Here is a 25092-nt window from a genome sequence, read left to right on the forward strand (position 1 = left end):
GGGTGGTGGGCACAGCGATCTTGTGCCGTTTCTACCATAAAGCCTCCACTTGAACCCTAATCTGTAGGTAAGTCACCTGAAAGAAAGAGGCAGCTGTTTTAGACCCCTGTTGAAGGGAGACTTACAAACATACCCGCTCCAAATGTTCATGGCACTTGAAATGCTAAGAGTAACCATGATTTCAATGATGCGTGTACTTCCATTTAGTGCTCTGAAGCCTTAAGCTGTTAAGCTGCCCCTCTCTAGGTCTGATCTTGACTTCAGCTTTAAATATCTCTTAACATAGATTGGCTGCTTTATTTGTTCCATTTTTGTGACTGAATATCTATTAAATACCAACAGGAACAAACGTGTCTGGTCTATTTAACTTACACAAAACTATTACCAAGCTGGGCTGGCTGGAGAACAAGAATTCAATTTAAAGGAGAGGGTTAGGGGAAAGAAGCTTTGCAATTTGTTTTTGCGCTATGTTGGAACAAAATCCAGCCCTTTAGACATTTTTCTGAGCGGAGACAGACTCACCTCCTGCCTTGGAATAGCTTAGTGGTTAGTGTACTCATCTGGGATGTGGGACACCAGAGTTCAAGTCCTTCCCTTCTCTGATTCAGAGCCCTAATCCCTGGACCGTTGGCTTCTCTCAGTTCCATCCCAGACCTAAAAGCCTTTCCGATGACATTTGTGATGAATTGATATTTTCCAACGAGTGAAAAACAAATGCTTAGTTAAGGAAAAATTCCCATCTAACAGTTAGGCTGAGCAGCTTGGGATTTTTGGTTAAACAAGGAGAAGTCCAGACTGCCATCATATAACAGTGGAAGGAAATTGCAAGTTGTGAAGAGAAGTGGTGTGCTAGGAAAAAGGAAGGAGTCTCCTTCTCCAGTGGCGCACAGGGCTAGTGTGGTTAAGGCATACTTTCTTTACTTTAGGTTTGCAGATTATTTCAAAAAAAAGAGGACTCTGTCCTTCCCCATGGGCACATGGGGTTAGTATGGTTAAGGTATGCTTTCCTTATATATAGTTTTGTTTGATTTTTTCCTATTTCTTTAGCAAATAGAACACAAGAGAAGTTGCACCTACGATCATATCTAGCCTCATTTGACTTCCCAGCTCCGAAGACAGGCTGCCTCTCCACACCTGGGCTGATGGAAATAACTTGTTTGTGTGAAGCTTGAAGTCATGTCTGTGAATCGGGACAGCAAGGTACTGTAACATACTCTACCATGAGCATAGCCTTTATTTGCTAGTATTTCTTAAATACATATCTTTGTTTTATGCATTTTGGTTTTTATTAATAGAATTATCTTTGGTAATCTCCAGTCTGCCTTCCAGGGACTTTGCTTCTTCTTGCTGTTTGTTTTAAAACATAGAGATGAGTGGAACTGTTATGTGCAGCCTCCGCTTTGGCTCACATGTGCTTTGCTCCTTCCTTTGCTCCTATACGAGTAAAATGATCCTGCATTCTCTCCTTTCATACCACATTAAATATCCGTTTTTATATCCCTAATTCCCAGTGGAACAAACTGCATCTTTAAACTTTTCCCAGAAGTCATGGGATCTGGTCCAGCTCTCGCTGAAGCCAAATTGATTCTTTTCATTCACTTTGTTTGGATGGTGGTCAGCATCTTCCATGGCCATCCCTTCTCCAAATTTTGAATATTCTTTAATCTTGTGGTGTGATTACACTTTCAGACATGAAAAGAGACAGACATTACTCTTCCCATAGAGTGTGAAGCCTAAGCTGTAATAAGCAAAGGGGAATGACCGCCTGACTTGCTTTAAACAGGCCATGCATAGTGAAATGTAGCCCGTAGAGTTGCCCATGACACACTGCATAATCAGCCTGGACAGCAGGAGATGTGAGTAAGCACATTTTTAGAGGAGTTTCAATTAACCCTTGCAGGTTAGGGTTCTAAATTGACTAGCTTATCAAATGTGAAATTCAATTAACCTGAAGAAATAAATAAGGATCAATTATAAAAGTTACATATTAGCTGTTATTTGTTTAGCCCAAGATGATTAAACTGTTTCATATATCGTTCTAACACTTTGTCTTACACTGAGATTAAGTTAATTGCTCCTTCATCTCCAGATATCGTGTCTCTTAAAAACAGAAACAATACTCTGTGTGTTTCGTCTGACCTATCAATGGTGTTCTCTTAATTGGTCTAGAAGGTGTTTTTTGTTTCTTAGGAATCTTGACTACTTTATTTCTGCCAAATGCTTGAAGTAATTTCAGTGGCTGTGGGAGATAGAATGTAAAAGTGCCAAAAAGTTGGTAAAGCAATATTTGGCTTTAGCAAGCCAGGGTGACAAGGTCTAATTTTCTGCTAAAAATCAAAAAGTAGTTAGTTAGAGTTTTGGCTCCAAGCAGGACTGGACATTGACAGTCAGAGTTCCTGGGTTCCGCTGCCCTTATTGAAATCACCCCGTCTTCCAAGCCCTTGAGATGACTTGAGTCTTATACAGGTTCTTGAGCTGGCAAATGAGGGAATGACACATGGGAGAGTTTTCTGAGAGCAGCCCGTATGACTCAGGGGTGGCCTCTGTAGTCATAACGCATGTGAAAACAAAGCAATCTATACTTAGTGCAGGCTGAGGACAGCTCTAGGAAGGATCTGTAGGTTGCTATGCTGGCAGGACTGAGATCCAAAGTTGTAATACACAACCCTGACAAAAGGAGGCTGTAGTCATCATTTCAACCTGTAGATCAGAATAGCAGCAAGGGGTTGGCTTCTATTTTATTGGAAATATTTCACTTTCTCAATTGCTTTGCAGACTACCAGGTTAGAAACAAAATCTTTAAGTGGTTTTCCCACCTTCGTCCTGTCAGAGTATTGCACTTGCTGTCTGGCTAACCGGACCCTCTTGAATAAGCCTTGCTCCTGCAGTACGACAAGCATGCCTAAAGGAACCGAAAGGTGCCTGCTTGATGCTTTCTGGAAAGGGCCAGTAGCTGAGCATGGAAATGTGACAAGCTTCTCGCTTCCAGCCCTGAGTGATGTATCAGTTTTGAAATTATGCGTACACACAGGCAGAAAAGGCTCCTGGGCTTCCCACAAAAAGTTAAGTCATTCAGGGCATGTGGCTATTCCAGTCCTTTTCAGAGACCCTCTCAGACCCTAGTCATCGCAGAAATGCCTCACATGTGCCCAGACCTGACAGAAGTCTTCCTGACTTTGTTATTTTCCATCTTTGAATGCACAGCACTGAAACTCCTACAAGAACCCTGCGCAGGACCACTAGAACAGAAGAATTAACATTAAAATTGAGGGATCCCATTTGTACGGAGAGAAAGAGCTTGCAGGACTCAGGGGGGAATGTCAGACCTGATTAAATCTGTATGTTTTTTTTGTTAACGATCCATGGAGTCACAGGCATGAATAGGAAAAAATTGTGCAACAGGTGGCGGGGCTTATCAGATGGTTGCTTATCACTAATTACCCCTGAGATGCCTTTATCCTCTTTTCACCAAATATCTCTATTTTTGCAATATCAGGCCAAAAGGTAATCAGCGATAACAACAGTCACAAAGGCAGGGTTTGTTAGACTCATAATTCCTATGGTTGCAGTCACTGTCAGACCGTGGCAGACTCTCCCTCAACCACCTCTTTGGGGGCACACTCATAAACTCCTTTCACGAAACCAACCACTGCACAGCCAGCATAAAGGGTTGGGTCGGTGTGGGGGAGGAAGGGAAACAAACTTTATTTCAGTGACTACAGATATCAGAAATTTCAGCAACCCGTGCTGTGAAGGCCATCTGCACGCTGTGCAATCTGTCCTCCCAACAGATTCAGAGCAGGTGTTTTTTAATCAAGGTCTCCAGGTGCTTGTTTATGAAATACTTTGTTTCGAGGGACACATGCGCAGTCTGAGGAGGAGTGTGATATCTCTGCAGTCCTCTGGAATCCTGTACTCATTAGTAAGTAGTGATGATGTGCTTGTCAACACCTATAGGAAAGCCAATTTGTACTAAATTATTTAAACCCTACTCAAACAATGATGATCTTATTTAAGTTGCAGGTGCTCAACTTCAGGCCCGGGCTTGTGTAAGCTGTTTACTTGTTATGTCTCAAAACGCATTTACTAAAAAAAAAGAAAAAACCTGCATGTAAGAATGCACAAAATCGTGTCTTTGTTAAATTTTAGGGCCTTTTTCCATAAATACACAAAAGCTGAACTAAGACAGTCTTGTTAAGTTTTGCCAAGCACTGGGGCCTCTGAGATCCCGTGTATGTTCTACAGAGCTTTCGCACGATAGGTAGTATCTACAGACTGCAAATGAGCATAAGGGCTCTCTGCTGTGTTTGGTGCTGTACTGTCCTGTGGTACAAAAATAGCTTCTGCTTAACAACCCAGTTTAAGCACAAGTTGCAACAGGGAAACCAATCCAGCAACTAGGGAGGGGACAAACGGGATAACAATAAACCCAAATCCATTTCAGTTAGCTTTGTGTCAGTCCAGCCCACTGTCTATAAAGCAGTAACTGCTAGATATCAAGGCAGATGTAAAGCTTCAGGTGGAATTTCAAGGTGTGTAAGGAAGTGGCTTAATGGTGTAAGGGACACAAGGAGACAAAGCACAGGGAGGTGCGAGGTAGATGAACAGTCAGGGAAAGCTGGTAGTGCTAGTAGAGTGGAGATGACAATGCAGCAAGAACTGAACAGCCAGGTAAGGTACAGTTCAGTTGTGAAAGGATTTAAAGGGAGGGATAGAAGGTGGAGAGTTTTTTTCATTTTAGAAGGGGGTAGGTAGCAGAAGGCCATGAATGGTATAAATTGTACAACTGAAATAACTAGCAAAGAGGACGATTTTAGCAATTCTTTGAGCAGACTGGGTGGTGAACAGCTTGCAATGGCTGAGGGTTAAGATGCAGGGGGTGAAGAACCCAGGTGAAAGCTTTTGTATTCAGGATACATTCTGGAGATGTTGAAAGAGGAAAATATTTGAGTATAAGCCAAGAGTTGGAAGCATCAAGATGCCTCAAAAAAACCGCCCAGAATCAGAATCCATAACCATGGACCCAAGGGACTGCATGTTTGATAAGACTCTTATCAACAGGGAGAAATAGTAAAAAAAGAGTGTGTGTTCGGAGAAGAGCTCAGCTGAGATCTTAACCGTGTGTAGCTCAAGCCTACACAACTAAGCGATGGAATAAAGGATGGAGTTGGATGGAGGCAATTTCATGTGTCATCATCCTAAAGATAGTTTGAGAGTGAATAAAGGTTCTGTGTTTAGGGAGGCCTCATACTGTGGGTCTTGGTCGATAGTTCAGCTCTTAGCTGTTATGGTAATGCAAACACATAATGATCATAAAGGAAGGGTTCAACGACAGCACAGTGTAAAGCCCAAAGAAAGGGAGGAGGGAAAAAGAGGAAAGATCATCTGGATAAGGTTCTAAATGGCCAAGTAAAGAAACATAATGAAACACAATGCCCAGTGCAACATGGAATTTAAACAGGGTGTTGCTGAACAGAAGAACTGAACAGTTTATGAGGATGTGGATAGAGGAGGAGATTTGGGACTTAGCCAAGTGAAAGAGGTTGGAAACTTATCTGAGAGCCGCATTAGTCAAAAGAAGAGGCTAGAAGTCAAACTAGAGACAGCTGTGAATAGTATTAGTGAGAAGGATTCTAGGGGTTTTTTATGGTGTTGCAAAAGGCATGCCTCCTCATTTGAGGGAAGAAAGAAAATGGGAATTTTGTCAAGTATGGGTTGTTCAAAGACAGGAAGAACTACAGCATGTTTAAAACAATGCTGTGGCTTTCTCTGTCTTCTTTCATCCCGTTAGTGTAGGACAGGAATATTTTGCCAAGTGCAAAGTTCACAGGTATGTAATTTGCTTGTATACAGTAATTCTTATAAGGAACTTCAACGAACTTCAGTTGTGTTAGAACACAGCGTATTTCAGTCTTCCCGTTCCTGAACTTTTACCTTAGTATGAAACGTATGTCTTCTCTCTCTTTTTTTTTTATCTCTCAGGTCCATCATTGTCCTTTGTGGATGTCTCACTTTTGTAATAAGTTTGCCTCTTACAGTTGGTTTATACCCTGATCCCCAAGCTTTTTATCCTGGCTTATTTATTTTTGTGTACAGTTTGATTATACTCCTCTGCTATCATAGCTATTTTAGAAACATTTTAAGTTTTACATTACCTCCTTAAGTAATTAATATGGAAGATACTGAGTCTTTCAAGTTGCTCCAAAGAACCAAACCAAGCCAGCCAGTTCACTGACCTGAAACCATTCTCCCAAATCCCAGTTACAGCTGATTACTTAATCTATCCTCTGTACTGGAAGGTTCCCTAAGAATATTGGCCAGGGGACATATCTGGAGTTTTTCTGCACTTCTGTCATTATTTCCAGGGTCTCACTGGAAGCACTTTATAAATTATGTAATCACACCTTTAAGTCCAAAAATTCCACATACAGAGTTCCGTGAAAACACTGCTGTGTGAAGAAATGCTGGGGGGTTTTTCCAGTCTCTTTTGCAGAAGTTTCATTATAAGTTTCATTATGTTGTGACAAGGCATGTGAATACAGTGCTTGGCCATAAACATGATGACAAACTTTGTAACAAAATGTATTAATTTTGATTTATTTATATAATCTTGTTTATTTTGCTTTATTTGTCATGCTACTGTGTTTTTTATTCTTTTTATTCCACCACAGAACAGATAAACTCCATCTTTCAGTGATGTGGGAAAGGCAACGACTGAATGTTTACTGAAACGAACAGTAACAGTGGAGTTGGCCTTCTTGGAATAAAGAATTAGATCATATATTTTATGTGAAGGATTAACAAAAACAATCTGAATGTCAGTCCTTGCTTTACTTACAAGTTCTCTGTCTCCCTAACTGTAGTACAGCATAAAGCACAGACAGCATTATTCTAGCTCTGTGATTAGAAGCAGTTTTCCCCAAGACTACTTTTAACAGTTGAAATCTGTTTTTATTTATCATGTATAAAAGCTCATTTCTGTAATGGGGCCTGTTTTAAAAGATGAAGCTATGCATACTTAAAACAAGGGAGATAAATAATTCAATTATTATTTATAGTGTTATCAACAGGTCGATTATTTAATTAAAAGAAGCTGTTTAGTAATTATAGGAAATATAGCAAGGGTCACATGTACAGTAAATGCTTAGCTAAAAAGAAAGAAGTCTATTGAGACCGTTTCCTTGCTAATCAAAAGCATGGCAAATTTTCAGGCTCAGGAAGTTCATTTAAGTTGCAACAAGGTAACAATATACAGATATATTGTTCAGTTTATTTTTTTTCAAGAAGCAATAACAGAATCTTCAGTCACGGTACAGCAGAATAAGAGGATGAGAGAAAATGACTGTACAAATCCCTGCAACCAGAAATCTATTTATGATTAAATTTTATGAATTTAGAATTTAAGTATATTTTTTCTAAGACTTCTATGTGACTACCCATTTGCAAAGTAATGTAAAGTGTTTGGAGATGTATCATTTGAGCTGCTGACATAATTAATGATTTCATTAAGAGCATGAAAGGAGGCTCTTGTATTTCTCTGGTGTTAGCAAGCCAAGTTCATGTCCGAACTCTAATAACCAAAGTCGCTTTTGCCGATCTAGACTGTTGGTCCTCTTGTTGCAAAACAAAAATTTGAAAGCCAAATATTATACTGGGCTGTGATACTTCCCAACATGTCAGGAGTGTGACATGTTTTAAATATGAGCAGCTACTATGGATTACAGGCTGGCAGAAAGCTTACTAACATTTCACATAACAATGCAAATGGGAAGAACGTAAACAGAATAATGTGCTTCCGGAAGTTCAAAGGAAAACAATTTAAAAATTATCACTTATCCCTCCCAGTTTTTATATAAGATCCTTGCTTAGGTAATCTGCACTCTACAAGTAATGTTGATCCTTGAGAATTTATGGCAATCCTAAGAAAACTGCAGTAGTATTTGTTCGGAATAAATTATGATTTTGGGACAGTGCCCTTTTAGTTATGCCCTGACTGACTTTTCATCTCATGAGAGTTGGGCTAACATCCTGAATAAGTTGACATGAGTTTGGTTTCCTCGTCTTGATACCTAATGAATAACAAAGATACAGCTGCTAAAAAATCCATACTTTGAAGTAGTCCAGAGAAGTGGAACAGAAAGTGTGCTGAAAGCCAGATTCGTGCACTAGACCTATGAGAAAACAAAGCACGTAGGAAGTACAAATAGCCAAACTGACTTCACGGAGACTACCCAAGTGCTTAAGTTAAGGAAAGGCAGCTGAGCTTTTCTGGTTCAGAACCAAGCACAACAGGGGCTAAAATGCTAAGAGGGGTGGAACCTGTGTCAGGATTGAGGGGCATTGCGGGACTACATGGAAAACTTCTAGTGCATGCCTGGCCTCAGGCAGTATTAGCCTCTTCAGCAAACATTTACGTCACACAATGCCGTGCATCAGTCTATACGGTATATTTGTTAATTTTATAAAAAAACCAACTCTTTGATGATGTTACAGTTGTGAAATCAATGATACAAACTGGCCTAAGCATACGCCTAGCATTAAGCCTGCAATAGTCCTTTTTAAATCAACATTCACACATTAAAACACGCACACGTACCAAAAGTAAGGAAACTGAAACTGTGTGGCGATTAAGGGGAAAAATGACCCCATATCGTATATTGGGAAGTCTTTTGCTGGTTCGTGTTAACATGTATGGTAGCTTCATCTCTTCATCAATTTGAGGATATTACATTGCAATGAAAATGAAAGGAAAATGTCATAGTTCTCTGTTTATGTGTATTATTTCATAGGACCTACATTTATACAGACCTTGATATCTAAAGGTTTCAGAGAGGATAAGAATAACCATATTAGGTCAGAATCAAGGTGCAGCTAGCCCATTGGATCGCCTGTGGCAGAGGCCAGCAGCAGACGCACAGGCTAATATCAAGTGAATCATCTCCAGTTAAATTCTCCCATCTCTCAGTAATCACTGATTTAGAGGGTGACTGGAGGATGCATTTGTACCATCATTTTGAATAGCCACCAATAGCCTTCTTCTTCCTGAGTTTTACTAAAACCTTTTCTGACCTTGGTTACAGTGCTGGCCTCCACAACATCCTGTGGTGGACTTCCACAGTTTAATTATTATGTTGTGCGAAAAAGTACTTCCTTTTGTTTGTTTTTAATGTGGAGGGAACTGAATTCTCCCTAATTTTTTATGTTATGAGAAATAGTGAATAGTCATTTTCTGCTCGTCTTCTCTTTGCCATTCATAATTTTGTAGACCCTATTATATTTCTCCTCTGTCATCTCTTTTTCCAGCAGGGAAGTTGTAGTCCATTTCATTTCTCTTCCTGTGCAAGCCTTTCCTTAACTCAAGTTGTTTTTCTCAGAACAGTTATGCTCTGTATCTTTTCCATTTCTACTCTATCATTATCAACAAAGGACAATTAGAATTATGAAATTATTCAAAAGTGTGCAAACACACCATGTAAGAATATGCAGAACTCAAGTTGCTTTTCCCTCACATATTTATAGTATTTCATTTCCACAGTAATGTCCAGTTACATATGCAGCTTTAGTGTTTCTTGTCCTGAATGGTTTCTGTGTATTCTGTCCTACTGGAGTATTTATAAAGAAAATATCAAATTGCTTTTCCCCTCTAAGCAACCTAAAGTGATGACAAATATGACTTTTTTATTTATTTGTCTGTTAGATTCAAATAAAAGAAGGAAAAAAAAGAGAAAGTATAAAATAAGTCTGCAAATTCTTTATGCAATTTTCAAAGCTCTTGAAGAACCATCATCAGGCATTACCTTTAGAAAAGAACTTAGATTCCACAATCCATATTTAGTTACCTTTCCTTGGAAGTCCTGTTCCTAAAAGTCTGTTTCTTAGCTTGTGCTTGGCTGTTTGGTTGCATGTGTGTATGTGTGCGTGTGTGTGTGCGTGTGTGTGTGTGTGTATGCTGGTGTGTGTGTGAGCTCATTTACTTTGTGCTCGGGCTAATAAGATATGAGGTCATTCGTTCTTGAGAAAGGGTTTTGTGGTCTGGCTGGAGAAAAAAGCCATGTTCAGCATTTTAAGCTGTCTTTTGCTGGGGAAAAGCTCAACTTTCTTGAGGAGCCCACTTATCACAGAGAGATCTGGGCATGGAATGAAGTGCTATGCTTCAGGTTGCTCAGCCCTAATCCTCTGAATTTATGGGACCAATATATAAAAAAAGAAAATGTGATTATTCATATATATATATTGATATATATATTTTCATACCTATACATATGTTTAGATAGGTTGTGTTTTATATGTAATAGAAAAAATATGTTTAATATTTATTTTACATGTATATAGTATACATATGCATATGTGTACATATGCCTATACTTGATATATACATTATATATGTATGTATATGTAGACCTATCTATTTGCAAACAGCAGTAAGTTTGGGGAGTAACAGGAAGATCTTCTGTCTAGGGAGACCCTCTCTGAGGTAAACAACTGAGGTATAGTGTTTATGTTCATGCAAAACTCCACTTTTGAGAACCTGAGATAAATTCACATATTGCTCAACAGAGTTGTGGTTTGGTGCTGAGTGCCTTACAGTCCTGGACTACATTCATTCTTCCTCCTGTCTCTTTTTAGTTATTTTTTTTCTAATTTAGGGTATTCTTTTATTCCTAGCATCTGGCTCATTAGGGTGGATATCAGTTACAACATTTACTTGAGTTGTCCCACAAAATTTGTAGCATTATTTGGTAGCACTATTCATGTCAGTAGGAGTTGCAGGAACCTTTACACATACTCACATGCAAAAGTTACAGCTTTGGTTGTGGTTTTTAGCTATGTGAGTGCAAGACTTTACTTTGAACGTACGGGAAGCATGTGAGTTGAGAGTACAGATATACATACATGAGATTTGCTCAGACTAAAATGAAGCTAAAGAAGAAATCGCCTTCTGGTAGAAAGTGGGCACGGGGTGTTTCATCCCAAAGTGGATTGGTTTGGGAAAGTTTTGAGCAACTGAAAATCCAAGATTAAAAATGTGTATAGAAGGAGAGGACTCAGGACTGATCTGGTTAGTGAGAAAGGGTTGGCAAGGGGTTATGAAACCTCATGTCTGGGACTGCATCTTGTGGTAGGGAAACATTTACCACACCAACCAATGTGTACTGGAGGGAGCTGAAAGTCCTTTCCCCTTCCCTCCTTTCTCTCAGTAAATCCACTTTAAATGAACTTTAGCTTTTACCATGCAAAATGCTAAACTTACTTCTGTAAACTGCATGTCTCCACCTAGAAAGCACCCGTTGTGAGGTTTGCTTCGTTTCTCCCAGTATACCACACACCTAGCAGTATATAGTACTAGTGAGAGAGAAGATTAACAGGTGTGACTATAATGTATGATTAAATAATAAAATCTTAAAACAAAACTGCCATTTAATGGGTAGGTGGACTCTCGGGAAAAAAAGATTTTTGCCATCATCATCAGGTTCTGACTACGTGCTTCTTCCCATTTACTCTGACTTCAGAGTTGCGCTGCAATTGCAGTAGGCTCCCTTTTCAGTTGACACATCCAAAGAGGAACACCTCATATAACCGCACGCTGAGTCAGTACTAACGTTTAATGGGAAAATAGTAGTTGTTGCCCTTTAGGTATTAAAACAATAGCTGAAGTATTAATCATTCTACATATAATGCAGAGATGAACAAGCCTTTTCCCTAAAGTTAAGTATATTTGTTTGAGCAGTATTTCCATGTCATAACTGATTCAGTTCTCCCGCTACGCTCTGACTGCTAAATGGAAAGAATTAATTTAAAATTATAAAAACGACTGTTTTGTTATGTTGTGAAACTGTGTGTATTTTAACAAATTGTTTCTTTTTTTTTTATTTGGTGGGTTTGGGGTTTCTTTTATTTTGTTGTACACAATTATGTAAGAATTACATTATGTATTCTGTTCCTGAAGAATAATTTATCCTGTAGGAACAGCTACACCTTACAATGTTCTTTCCTCTTTCCAGAACACCTTTCTTCCAGAAACATTCAAAATACTGTGCAGACTTAAAATATAATTTGCAAATCTTAACATGAGTTTGATTTAAAGCCCAAGGAATGACTTCCGCTAGCTTTGATGGCTCTGTATCAGATACTATAACTTTACTCATTATTAAAATGGGATGGAATAGAAAAGCATTTCAACACTGCATGGCAGTTCTTGGCAATATTTCAAGAAAATACACACAGAAAAATAATATATATATTTTATATATATTTTTAAGTATAGATGTATTTTATATATATAACATCCAGCAAAAGCTGCAGTGCAATTAAAAAGCAATACTTTAAGAGAAGTTTGAGTGGGACATGAGCATTTCCTTCTCCCAGTCTACTTACAAATGCTGTGGAATTTTATATAGCAAAAGAGCTTACCTCTACATTGTCAAATCTTTGTGTAGCCTTTGTTTGGCATATACTGACTTAAAGAGTAGTTCAGGAAGGTTATATTAACACGGCCCCTTGGGAAAAAAGTTTGGAACATTGCCTTGAAATAATTAATATGTAAGCATTGCTGGGAAATGAGTAAACAGTAATCCCAGAGGTAATCCTAATAGTCTCAGCCGGAATGGGAATTGTTAGTTTCCACACTCTTATTTGCAGAGTTCTTTCCTTTTGTTAGATAGACGGAGGAAGTTCAGAAGGCCTCGCAAGATTTGTTGAATCTGTGCTTATACAGCATGCTGAGTTTGAGATTTTTGTAAAAATGGGTTTAGAGATGACATTGAAACCATAGGAATAGAGTTTTCCCCTCCCCTGCCAAAGCAGGCCACCGTTACTTCTGCCTTGTTGGAATGCTTTGTGTTCAACCCCTGCTGAACAACTGCAAAACCTTACTGCAGGCTATCATCATATCTAGAAATCTTAGCTAAGCCAGATGTAGCACTCAATTACTATAACTTCTGTTATAACAACTCCATAACTGACTCCACAGTTGGAAACATACCGTTGAAGTCCTGGAGCTCCCGAATTTTGAAGACAGTAGCAGACAAGCAGTGCGTGCCAGAGTGCTGGGTCTGGGAGCGCTCTAAGCACAACCGCAGTGCTTGTTTGGATGTTGGAAAGACAAAGGCTAAAAAACTGCATGCAGGCTGAAGGGGGATGTGAGTCCCCAGGGCTGTACTAGGATGCTCAGCTACATGGCTAATTGAGCTGTAAGCAGCAGTTCTGCCTGGTTCAGACCAGACCAGATTTCAACCCTGCTTCCCATTTTCTTAAGCGTAGGCGTTTTGCCTAGTTCATGACGCCTTGAGGGTTTGCCATTGCCTCTACCTTCCATCAGCGATTTGACCGCCTCATAGTTCACTGCTTTCTAGTAACCTTGTGCTCCCCTATTCCTCCCATCACTCTCTGTTGCTGCTCTGGGGTCTACCTTTAAGCACAAAAATATAAACCCATGAAGGGAACTATGACCACAGGAGATATGCTGTATTTGCTGTATTTCCTTAATCCATTTTCTTTTTTTTTTTTTTTTTCTGGTTAGCATTTGGTGTATTAGGTGCAAGTTCATTTGGTATACTAGGTTCAACTTGCCACCTCCTCAGGGTGACTAGGAGCTAACTTGTTTTACTGATCGAGAAAATATAAATGTTTTCCTGTCATTAAGTTCTGCAATACATAGGTTTACACAAGGCAATTGTAAATATGTCATTTCTCTACCTTTGGAAGCCTTCAGATGGCAACTAAAGTAAGGGCCTTCTATCATTGTGTATGTAATTTCACATTAGTTGTGGGCTTTTGATTAATAAACACAACAGAAAAAGCTCTACTCTAACACTAATTTATTGTTCTCCATTGATAAAATTTGACCTCCAGGCATAACAACACAGGCAATTTCCAACTGAGCGTCATCGAACAGAAGGAGGTTATTCAGTTCATTAAAAAAAAGGTCATTCCCTGTGTGAACTGGAGATTTGAGGGAGAGGTACAGTGAGTTCTATTTCTTTGAATTAATTTTCCTTTGAAGTGATGTCTTCATCACATCTTTGTCCATGAGCCTCCCTCTTCCTTTCATCTTGGTAGCTCTTTTCTTTGTCGACTGCTCCCACACACCAGATATCTCATCCCAGTGACTTGTTCTTCCTTGTTTGTTTGCTGATGTAGCTGCAGCCTTACCATGTCCCCACACTGGTCTTTGTAACCTCTGCCTATTACACTGAGTCCCCTCGGTGGACTGGCAGAGCCCTTTTGTCTGTACCAGCCTAAGACGTAGCCATTCATGGAGATGTAGGTGCAGCATGGAGGCAGATGCCTCAAATGTCTGGGGGTTTTAGCTAGTTGCCAAAATAACTCTGGGCTCTGGAAAATACAGTAAAAAAATGGTGATTTTCAACACCTCTATTACTTGTCCAAATCTGAATTTATTAACAGTACCAGCAAAAGGCATGACACTGACCCTAAGGCAATCCCCACTTCTGCCAGATTTCAAAGACAAACAACAGAGTTGTTAACGTTATTCAAAAATTGATTGCAATAATCTTATAATGGAAAGCATTAGGCAACTTACATACAGGGGCTGGTGCCAGCTCCCACTACAATAACAGTCTCCTCTGTCTCACCATGCCCAGGCACTATAGGATCAGATTCAGGGCAACTGCAGTCTGATTTTTATTTCTCTTTCAGCTTTTCTCATGCACTCACTTTGCTTAACCAAGGGGTCTAATTGTTTAACCAAGAGCTCTAATCTTGGGGAGGAAAGTGGGGAGAAAGGGATGTGGGGGACAGTTCCAGGTCAGCACCTCAGAAGAATGGGCGCTAGTGGGGCACGTGGACTAGGATACTCTTGCAGAGAAAACAGCTTTGAAGACTGTGTAGGCTGCTTGGTGCTTCTCTTTGTGAATGCTTTCTCCTTTCTGGCCTCATTAGGACAGGGCGACTAACTTGTATTAAAATGTCTTGCTTTTGCTGTGTGACTGGGTTCTCTTCTCATTTATTTCAAAACCTGCCTGATGTCTTAGAGTACTTCTTATCAGGTATAAGACTGGGGTGCCTATCTGGGATGAACGGGGTTGAGAAAAGAGGTTAGGAAAAGCAATCCCACTATACTCGAGAATCTCCACAATGAACAAAAAAAGACCCCATAGTACGTATCGTGAATGACCAGGCTCTCTTCACAGTTTCGTTTGGGGATGAGTTTCACTGGAGAGCTGAATTCGGCTGACTGTCTTTCAGTTTCTATTTATTAATCTCATCTAATTTAATGACAGGAAATGAGTAATGAAATTCAGCAGTGACAGGCTGCTTCTTTAGGCCAAGTGGTTTGCGTCTGAACAGAAAAGGGCCCAAATCATTACTTTACCAAGAGATTTGTTCTGCTGATTGCTAATACACATTCAAACAGATAAAATATAAAAGCATTTATGACAACTTTAAAGCACTACTGGAAAGCAATACTAGAAAGTGTTAACTCTTTAGAGTCTACCATAGTGGGTTCTGATAGCCGCGTCCACTGCCACCAGTGGCAACGGGATGCTGCATATAAGTTGGTCAGAAAGAGTTTGTGGCAAGATGGGCACAGCTGAGTTAGCAATATTTACTACTTCTCATAAATTCCAAGTAAAACATGCACACCTGCTGGGATAATGTCTAAAATGGTGATTTTAAGTTTGTTTCCATACTCCTTCATCTGTTGTATGTAATTTCCAAGCTACAATGAGGGTGAAGGAGGAACAGAAGCAGCCAGATGAAGTGAGATATTTTTTTAATTTAAATGTGAAGGTATTGCCTGGAGGTATTTTCAGCTACAACCCAAGGTTTCGGAATAGAAGTTTAATTGATGTGATGTCATAAAATAAATAGAATAAATTTATGAATTGATGGTCTCTCAGTCTGGCTCTCAGTGGGTGGCAGGTATCTACATTACAAAGACCATCAAGACTGGCACCTCTCTTGGCAGTGTCAGCTAGGAACCTAAGCAATAATTTAGCATGGGGATTACACTGTTCTTCAAGGTGGTCTCTCCAGGTGATGGCTTCAGCACCATGTTTTATTCATAAGGGGAGGTCTGGGGGGTGGCATAGGAGGCAAAAAGCACTATCAGTGCCTAACCAGAACCTGTGCGTGCGTCACTGAAAACTCTCTTCTCCAGTGGTGTCAGTCTGACATCTGTCACCACCACTAAGTGAGCTATTAAAATTTCAAGGAAGATATTTGTTTGTTTGCTTTTAATGTTAGGGTGTTTTTCAAGTGCTAAATGGACCCTTTTTAAGAAAGTGATGGTGAGATCAGAAGGGTTCGCTCTGCCATATTAAACATGATCCCCATGCTGGAGGACCATGCTGTCTGCTGTTACTGTGGAATGAGTTAGTACTGGAGGGACAGAGGTCACTGGGGAGGGAAGCAAAGCAAAATATTGTAAGGGGCTTGTGGCCACAGAGAAGGAGTGATACCAAGCAAATGAGCTGGTCTCAGAAGAAGGTGGACTGTCTAAGAAGAAAGCTGACAAGCAAGTTGCTTCAGTTAAGCCTTGAAGGGGACAGGGCTTCGTCTAGAAGGACTATTGCCAGAACATAATCTGGAAATGTAAGCCATGCAGATGTCTAAAGACGCAATTATACAGGTAATAGGGCTTATCCTCATTTTTTGTAAGATGAAACTGTCTCTGTGTGGGTGGGGTCAGATGCTGTGAAAGCTGAAGTGCTGTAACGAAACCCAAATAAGCATTTGTTTTTATGGTATTACATTATTACTCCAAATTAGGGTCTGCAATTCCAGCTGTTGTGAATGTAATGGCAGGCTACTAGTGCTCTGCATCCCTATGAAGTATCTGCCAATATCCTCAATCCAGATGTACAGGGTGAGGTCCAAAGCTGATTCTTTTGGGTTTGTTTTTTTTAAATTTTATTTGGCAAGGAGTGAAATCTACACCTTTAAGGGGAGGAGAAATTTCCAGCAGTACTCCTCAGTCTGCTGGGTTTTAAGTTATGGAAATGCTGTGATAACAGATTGTGAGTAAGGAGAGGGAAACCATTTCCAACTAATACTTGGTGTCTTAATGAGGGTATGTTTGAAAGTATCTATCTACGCATGCCATCTTCTCTATGCTGAAAAAAACTGACTTTCAAGCAGTACGTAGCACAAGAATTTTATGTAGCTTATTACATTCAGGTTCTTTGCCCAGGCAAGCATGATTGTAGGGGAAAACTTTGTCTGCCCATGTTCATTCATGGATACCTGTGACTATATACATCCTTATCGCTAAATATAAACTGTGTCCTAACAGAAATCTTGATCTAAAGAGGTGATGGAGACAGAGGATTTGTATGGTCTGGGACATTACTCACTGTTCAAAAAAAAAAAAAAGGCTTATGAAGAGCCTCATGAAAACCCTCAAAATTAATACTTGACTGAAGAAACACAATTGCCATAATTATGCCAGGTCTGCACTGTTATCTTACGCCTTCTCAATACAATGGGGAATTATAGCATTCCAGTGAATGCTGCCATGACTATTTCAGCACAGAAGTACATGCCAGTTGCTAGCTTCATTTATTTTTGGTATGATCACTGTTCCCCACTCTTTAAACAAAAGAAAATTAGTAGGAGGGGAAGATAGTAAATGCTAGGACTTAGTTGTACAGTTCTCCCCTCCCTGCCTCCTTCCCATCCTCCCATTTCTTTATATGGTTAATTTCTGAAGAAGCCTCTTGAAATGTCAATTATAACTTCTTTTAAACATTTGCACAATTTAAATAAAATCTATCAAACTTTATTAACAGGAAAAGAAAAGCAGTACGTGATAGTCTTGTAAACCATGCTATTGTTAAAGTTTTCATGGCTGGGTCATAGAATCATAGAATCATAGACTCATAGAATCATTTCAGTTGGTAAAGACCGTTAAGATCATCAGGTCCAACCGTTAACCCAGCACTGCCAAGTCCACCACTAAACCATGTCTCTAAGCACCACATCTACACATCTTTTAAATACCTCCAGGAATGGTGACTCAACCACTTCCCTGGGCAGCCTGTTCCAATGTTTGACAACCCTTTCAGCAAAGAAATTTTTCCTAATATCCAGTCTAAACCTCCCCTGGTGCAACTTGAGGCTGTTTCCTCTCGTCCTGTCACTTGTTACTTGAGAAAAGAGACCGACGCCCACCTCACTACAACCCCCTTTCAGGTAGTTGTAGAGCGCGATAAGGTCTCCCTTGAGCCTCCTCTTCTCCGGGCTAAACAACCCCAGTTCCCTCAGACGCTCCTCATAACACTTGTGCGCTACACCCTTCACCAGCTTCGTTGCCCTTCTCTGGACTCCCTCCAGCACCTCCATGTCCTTCTTGTAGTGAGGGGCCCAAAACTGAACACAGTATTCGAGGTGCGGCCTCACCAGTGCCATGTACAGGAGGACGATCACTTCCCTAGTCCTGCTGGCCACACTATTTCTGATACAAGCCAGGATGCTATTGGCCTTCTTGGCCACCTGGGCACACTGCTGTCTCATATTAAGCCGGCTGTCGACCAACACCCCCAGGTTCTTTTCCACTGAGCAGCTTTCCAGCCACTCTTCCCCAAGCCTGTAGCATTGCATGGGATTGTTGTGGCCCAAGTGCAGGATCCAGCACTTGGCCTTGTTGAACCTCATACACTTGGCCTCAGCCCGTTGATCCAGCCTGTCCAGGTCTCTCTGCAGAGCCTTCCTACCCTCAAGCAGACCAACACTCCTGCCCAACTTGGTGTCGTCTGCACACTTACTGAGGGTGCGCTCGATCCCCTCGTCCAGATCATTGATAAAGATGTTAAACAGAACTGGCCCTAATACTGAGCTCTGGGGAACACCACTTGTGACCGGCCGCCAACTGGATTTAACTCCATTCACCACAACTCTTTGGTCCCGGCCATCCAGCCAGTCTTTTAATCAGCGAAGAGTATGCCCACCCAAGCCATGAGCAGCCAGTTTGTCAGGAGAATGCTGTGGGAAATGGTGCCAAAGGCTTTATTGAAGCCCAGGTGAACAGCCTTTCCCTCATCCACTAAGCGGGTCACCTTGTCATAGAAGGAGATCAGGTTAGTCAAGCAGGACCTGCCTTTCATAAATCCATGCTGACTGGGCCTGATCACCTGGTTGTCCTGTACATGCTGTGTGATGGCACTCAAGATGATCTGCTCCATAATGATGTGGTGTATCGGACTCTCTCATTGTCATAAGTTGGGTCACACGTACTTGGGTACTTTTTCAGCTCTTCAGATGAACAGCAGTGAAAGTCTTTGCTTACAAAAATTTCTCTGCTTTGTCTTCTAGGCTAAAAATAGGCAACACCTTTTCACAGAAGATACCTGGTAGTATTTCTTTTTTATGCCTCTCATGCTCCCTGAGAAGGCTGAAGGTCAGCAGTGGCAGACCTTTTGTAGGAACCAAGAAAACGGAGCAGGACACTTTTCCAGCATCCTAAATTTTGCATTTGATCATGCTCTGAACTAAGTGAAATACGACTGCGCCACCCTTCCACTGAGACAAGGAGTTAAATGCTTCTTTTTGTCAAGTTTGCTAATATGTCCAGATAAATCAGAGTGGGTGCCATCACCTTGAGAGAAGTATTCACTGTCCATTTCCTTTGAATTCTGACATTTTGCTGTCTGCAGTAAATGTAGTAAAGCATTATTAGCGGAAGGGGGAACTAGGCACATTTTCCTGAGGACTTGAGAGTCCTGAGCTGGTCTGAGGTCAAGCTGAGCTTCAAAAAAATGTGAAAAGGGAAAGAAAAAAGGGGATGAAAAAAGGAAAATAATAAATGATAAAAAGAAGAGAAAATGGAGGAAAGGGAGAATAAGGTGAGGAAAGGGATGAAGGGTAAGAAAAAGTGAGAAAAGGGGCAAAAAGGAAAGGAGGAAGGGGAGGGAGCAAGAAAGAGGGAAAAGGAAGAAAAGTAGGAGGGGAAGAGAAAGGGAGAGGAGGGAAAAGGGAAGGAGGGAGAAAGACTGGAGAAGCAAATGCATGACTAGAGTTCCAGTCAAGATGAGATGTAAATCTGTACAGCTTCAGGTCTCACCTGTTTTAATGTTTATGTTTTTGTATATCTATTTGTAGATCCTGACTGCTCTTTTCTCTAGCGCACTGGTATCTTATCCTTTTAAAATCTGTACACATACTAAGGCATTGCACTGTCTGGGAGTCAAAATTAAACATAAAGCCCTTATCAGTCACCAAGGAAAGAGGATTCTTCCTGCTGCGAAAACAAGATGCCATTTTGATAGCAGAGCTTCTGCGTAGAATACAAATAGCATGTAGGCACCTTTTTCGTTTTTCCTCAGTCAAATAATTATCACATATGGTTTTACCAGTGAAGGCCAGTCATGGGGAGGAGTCCTCATTTAGCCTTCCATGGTGTTGTACAAGAAATCATTTCTTTCATCACATCTTTCTACAAAGTGTTGGCTTAGAATATAACCTGCCAGAAAATTTAGAATGAGTTCTGAATAGCCCAGTACAACTACTTGCAAGCAAGGAAATATCTCTACATTTTAATTATATATTTATATTGTTAAATCTCACTTAAATTCTACCTTAAGCCTATTTTTGAGACTCAGGTGTTGCATGAGCCTCATTCTGACTTTCAGCACCGCTATTAATTCCTTTCTCAGTGCTAGCAGTTCAATTCACTGCATTTTAAACATATTATTTATAAAATTGTTTCCTTCATAAATTTATCTTCATATACACATGCAAATGCACACATATTTATAACTTAACAAATGCCAAACACTAAAGGAAATATGCATTGATTAATTCTTAAGTGTGACCACAAAGCAAAGTTTCAAGAGCAATTAGTTGATGCAAAGATTAAGACTTGAGAAGACAAAAGCAGAATTCAGAAGAGGTGTGATGAAAAGGAATAAATAAAATAATTCTCCCAGACTTTCATGTGGGTGGACCATGGCCAGAGGCAGCCCATTTCCACCTCCTCCTCCAAAAAAAATAATAATCTCTTCTGAAAGCAAATAAATATCTTAACAGAAATCAAGACTCAGCATGTATCCATTGAGGTTATGCAGGGAGAAAATTAGAAGGGCCAAAGCCCAACAAGAACTTAATCTGGTTACTGCTGTAAAAGACAACAAAAAATGTTTCCCTAAATACGTTAACAACAAAAGCAGGGCTGAGGAGAATCTCCATCCTTTATTGGATGCAGGGGCAAACATAGTGACAAAGCATGAGGAAAAGGCTGAGGTACTTAATGCCTTCTTTGCCTCAGTCTTTAATGGTAAGACCAGTTGTTCTCCAGGTACCCAACCCCCTGAGCTGGAAGACAGGGATGGGGAGCAGAATGAAGCCCACATAGTCCAAGGGGAAATGGTTAGTGACATGCTACACCACTTAGACACACACCAGCCAGATGGGATCCACCCAAGGGTACTGAGGGAGCTGGTGGAAGCACTCACCAAGCCACTTTCAATCATTTATCAGCAGTCCTGGCTAACCAGGGAGGTCCTAGTTGACTGGAAGTTAGCAAATGTGACGCCCATGTACAAGAAGGGCCAGAAGGAGGATCTGGGGAACTACAGGCCTGTCAGTCTGATCTCGGTGACCGGGGAAGGTTATAGAGCAGATCACCGTGAGTGCCATCACACAGCATGTACAGGACAACCAGGTGATCAGGCCCAGTCAGCATGGATTTATGAAAGGCAGGTCCTGCTTGACCAACCTGATCTCCTTCTATGACAAGGTGACCCGCTTAGTGGATGAGGGAAAGGCTGTTCACCTGGGCTTCAATAAAGCCTTTGGCACCATTTCCCACAGCATTCTCCTGACAAACTGGCTGCTCATGGCTTGGGTGGGCGTACTCTACGCTGATTAAAAGACTGGCTGGATGGCCGGGACCAAAGAGTTGTGGTGAATGGAGTTAAATCCAGTTGGCGGCCGGTCACAAGTGGTGTTCCCCAGAGCTCAGTATTAGGGCCAGTTCTGTTTAACATCTTTATCAATGATCTGGACGAGGGGATCGAGCGCACCCTCAGTAAGTGTGCAGACGACACCAAGTTGGGCAGGAGTGTTGGTCTGCTTGAGGGTAGGAAGGCTCTGCAGAGAGACCTGGACAGGCTGGATCAACGGGCTGAGGCCAAGTGTATGAGGTTCAACAAGGCCAAGTGCTGGATCCTGCACTTGGGCCACAACAATCCCATGCAATGCTACAGGCTTGGGGAAGAGTGGCTGGAAAGCTGCTCAGTGGAAAAGAACCTGGGGGTGTTGGTCGACAGCCGGCTTAATATGAGACAGCAGTGTGCTCAGGTGGCCAAGAAGGCCAATAGCATCCTGGCTTGTATCAGAAATAGTGTGGCCAGCAGGACTAGGGAAGTGATCGTCCTCCTGTACATGGCACTGGTGAGGCCGCACCTCGAATACTGTGTTCAGTTTTGGGCCCCTCACTACAAGAAGGACATGGAGGTGCTGGAGGGAGTCCAGAGAAGGGCAACGAAGCTGGTGAAGGGTGTAGCGCACAAGTGTTATGAGGAGCGTCTGAGGGAACTGGGGTTGTTTAGCCTGGAGAAGAGGAGGCTCAAGGGAGACCTTATCGCGCTCTACAACTACCTGAAAGGGGGTTGTAGTGAGGTGGGCGTCGGTCTCTTTTCTCAAGTAACAAGTGACAGGACGAGAGGAAACAGCCTCAAGTTGCACCAGGGGAGGTTTAGACTGGATATTAGGAAAAATTTCTTTGCTGAAAGGGTTGTCAAACATTGGAACAGGCTGCCCAGGGAAGTGGTTGAGTCACCATTCCTGGAGGTATTTAAAAGATGTGTAGATGTGGTGCTTAGAGACATGGTTTAGTGGTGGACTTGGCAGTGCTGGGTTAACGGTTGGACCTGATGATCTTAACGGTCTTTACCAACCTAAATGATTCTACTCTATTAGAAAGTAAAGGCATTAGAAAGGATGTATATTTGATAGCCCCATGCACTGTTGGATAATCAGCAGCAGATTTAGTGAGAGTGCTAAGGGGGCTGTCCACTACCTTTTAATGTCCTTCTGCATAAGATGCCCCTTGTAAGCTATACAATGCAGAAATTAGTAATGACATTTTGCTGTCCACCAGGTAAGGTTTGCATTCATTTTGAAAACTGTTTACTTTTAATAATAGCCAAGGGACAAAGGGACATTAGTAAAATGTGTGTATGTCTGTGTGTGAGGGAAAGTGCTGAAGGTCGTCTACAGCTGCCTTTCATTGTTTGCATTTCAGAAGCTCTTAGAAAATTCAATATGGTTGTTACTCTTAATTATCATTAACTCTTAATGGATTTTTTTCCATTCTTAAAGAGTTTTTTTAGTTGTCAGTTGACCAGTTTTATTGGTTTAATTCTCAAACATTTTAAATTAATATTTTTTCTTCATACACCATGTAGCTCTTCCTAAGATGCCATAGACACATGTGACTTCACCTTAAAGAAGTGATGGAAAAATAACTCTTTGTCTTATAGCCTGCTATGACAATGGGAACAAGCATTTTTCACTCATATATATGTTCACATGTGTGTGCATAGACAAGTCCACATGCACTTTCACCCTATTCTTTGAAGGCTTTCCACAAGGGTGTAGACAGGCATAGTGTTACATTTGTGACTCTAGGGGTGTACAGAGCACCTCGTGAAATATTTATTTTCTACAGTTGAAAGAATCAGTAGGACCCACCAAATTAGAGAAAGCAGTAATAAAGATAATGAAATCTGGTCCTTGCTAATGACACTAAAATTGTTTTGGAAAAAGAAGAGAAAGGGAACACCTAAGCAAAAACTGTGGCTGATTGTCCAAATGAAGTTTATTTTTCCTCTAGCGGTTTGCTTTAGCAATTCTTGTTTAAATCCCTACATAGAGGGCACATTAAGTAAAGGTATCATTTCTGTTCATACTGGATTTGAATATTTAATGGAACTTAAATGGATTATGTTGGCTGATTGCACAGGCATGCATTTCACCCGAGTTTTATTGGATCATTTTTGCTAAACTGGAATATAATTTGAAGGACATTTACCAGATTTCTAGAACCAGCAGGTATTATTTTGGCTCTGTGACATAAAAAATTATCATCACTGTGTTACAGATATACAGTCATATTTGGCTTTCAGATACATAAGGGCTAATTCAAAATAACTTTTAAAAGTATGGGTATTGCTTTATGTAACTAAGAAGAGACTTTGCTCCTGTCAAGCATTACAATGGCAGTGCACTGCGATCATGGCAGAGTCACGAGTGTGGTCATTTTAAACTCAGAAGCTGGGGTCAAAACAAGTCTTATTTTGCAAAGAGGAATTTGGGTCAGTATTGCTTCCATGTGAAAGCTCCGGTCATGTTTCCATTGCAGTTTCACTAGCTGAGATGTACCATTTACTATGATAGACACTTTCCCAGGGATTAAATGTGTTTACATTTGTGGTTACTTTGAAAGCACTATGAAGCCTTTTTATTTAATTAAATTAACATTTATTCACTTTAGTGAAACATAATGTGCATTCTCCCTTTATATTCATTCTTTACCTTAGGCAATTTGGATAACATTGTGAGGTTGTTAGAAAAGATTAGCTTCACATAGGATTGTGCTAGCTTTGCAAAATGTATTCTTTCATATCTTTTCAACTCTTGAGTTTGTTTGGTAGACAATGAATAAAACATATCATCCTGTAGGCCAGAATACATCTAATTGCCATCTATCATATTTCAAGGGAGCTCAATCAAATAAGTTATTTCCTTACACATTAAATATGTTGCTTAACCTTTTAATTCCTTAAAACAAAAGAAGTATCCTAACTGTACAGTGTGGTATAAATAAACGAAGTAGAAAACTTATTTTTGTTTCATGCCCCCTATCTTGATATTTTTCCCCTATGAGAATCTGTTGATAAAGTAATAATAAGAGCTCAGACTTCATCAATCTGGTACATGGTCAACTCAAAAGACTGGAAGAAAAAAAAAAAAGGCTTAATGGATATTTTTATTAGGCAGAGTTCAGAACTGTCCTGATTTATTGCAGGTTTGTTATCCTTTTAGTATTTTATGTTCTCCATTTCCCACTATATAAAAAAGAGGTTAGCAATATTGGTTTGCTGTCACTGTTTCACTTAATCTCAGTCA

The sequence above is a fragment of the Calonectris borealis genome, chromosome 1 (genome assembly GCF_964195595.1).
Source record: "Calonectris borealis chromosome 1, bCalBor7.hap1.2, whole genome shotgun sequence".
Classification (NCBI taxonomy): Eukaryota; Metazoa; Chordata; class Aves; order Procellariiformes; family Procellariidae; genus Calonectris; species Calonectris borealis.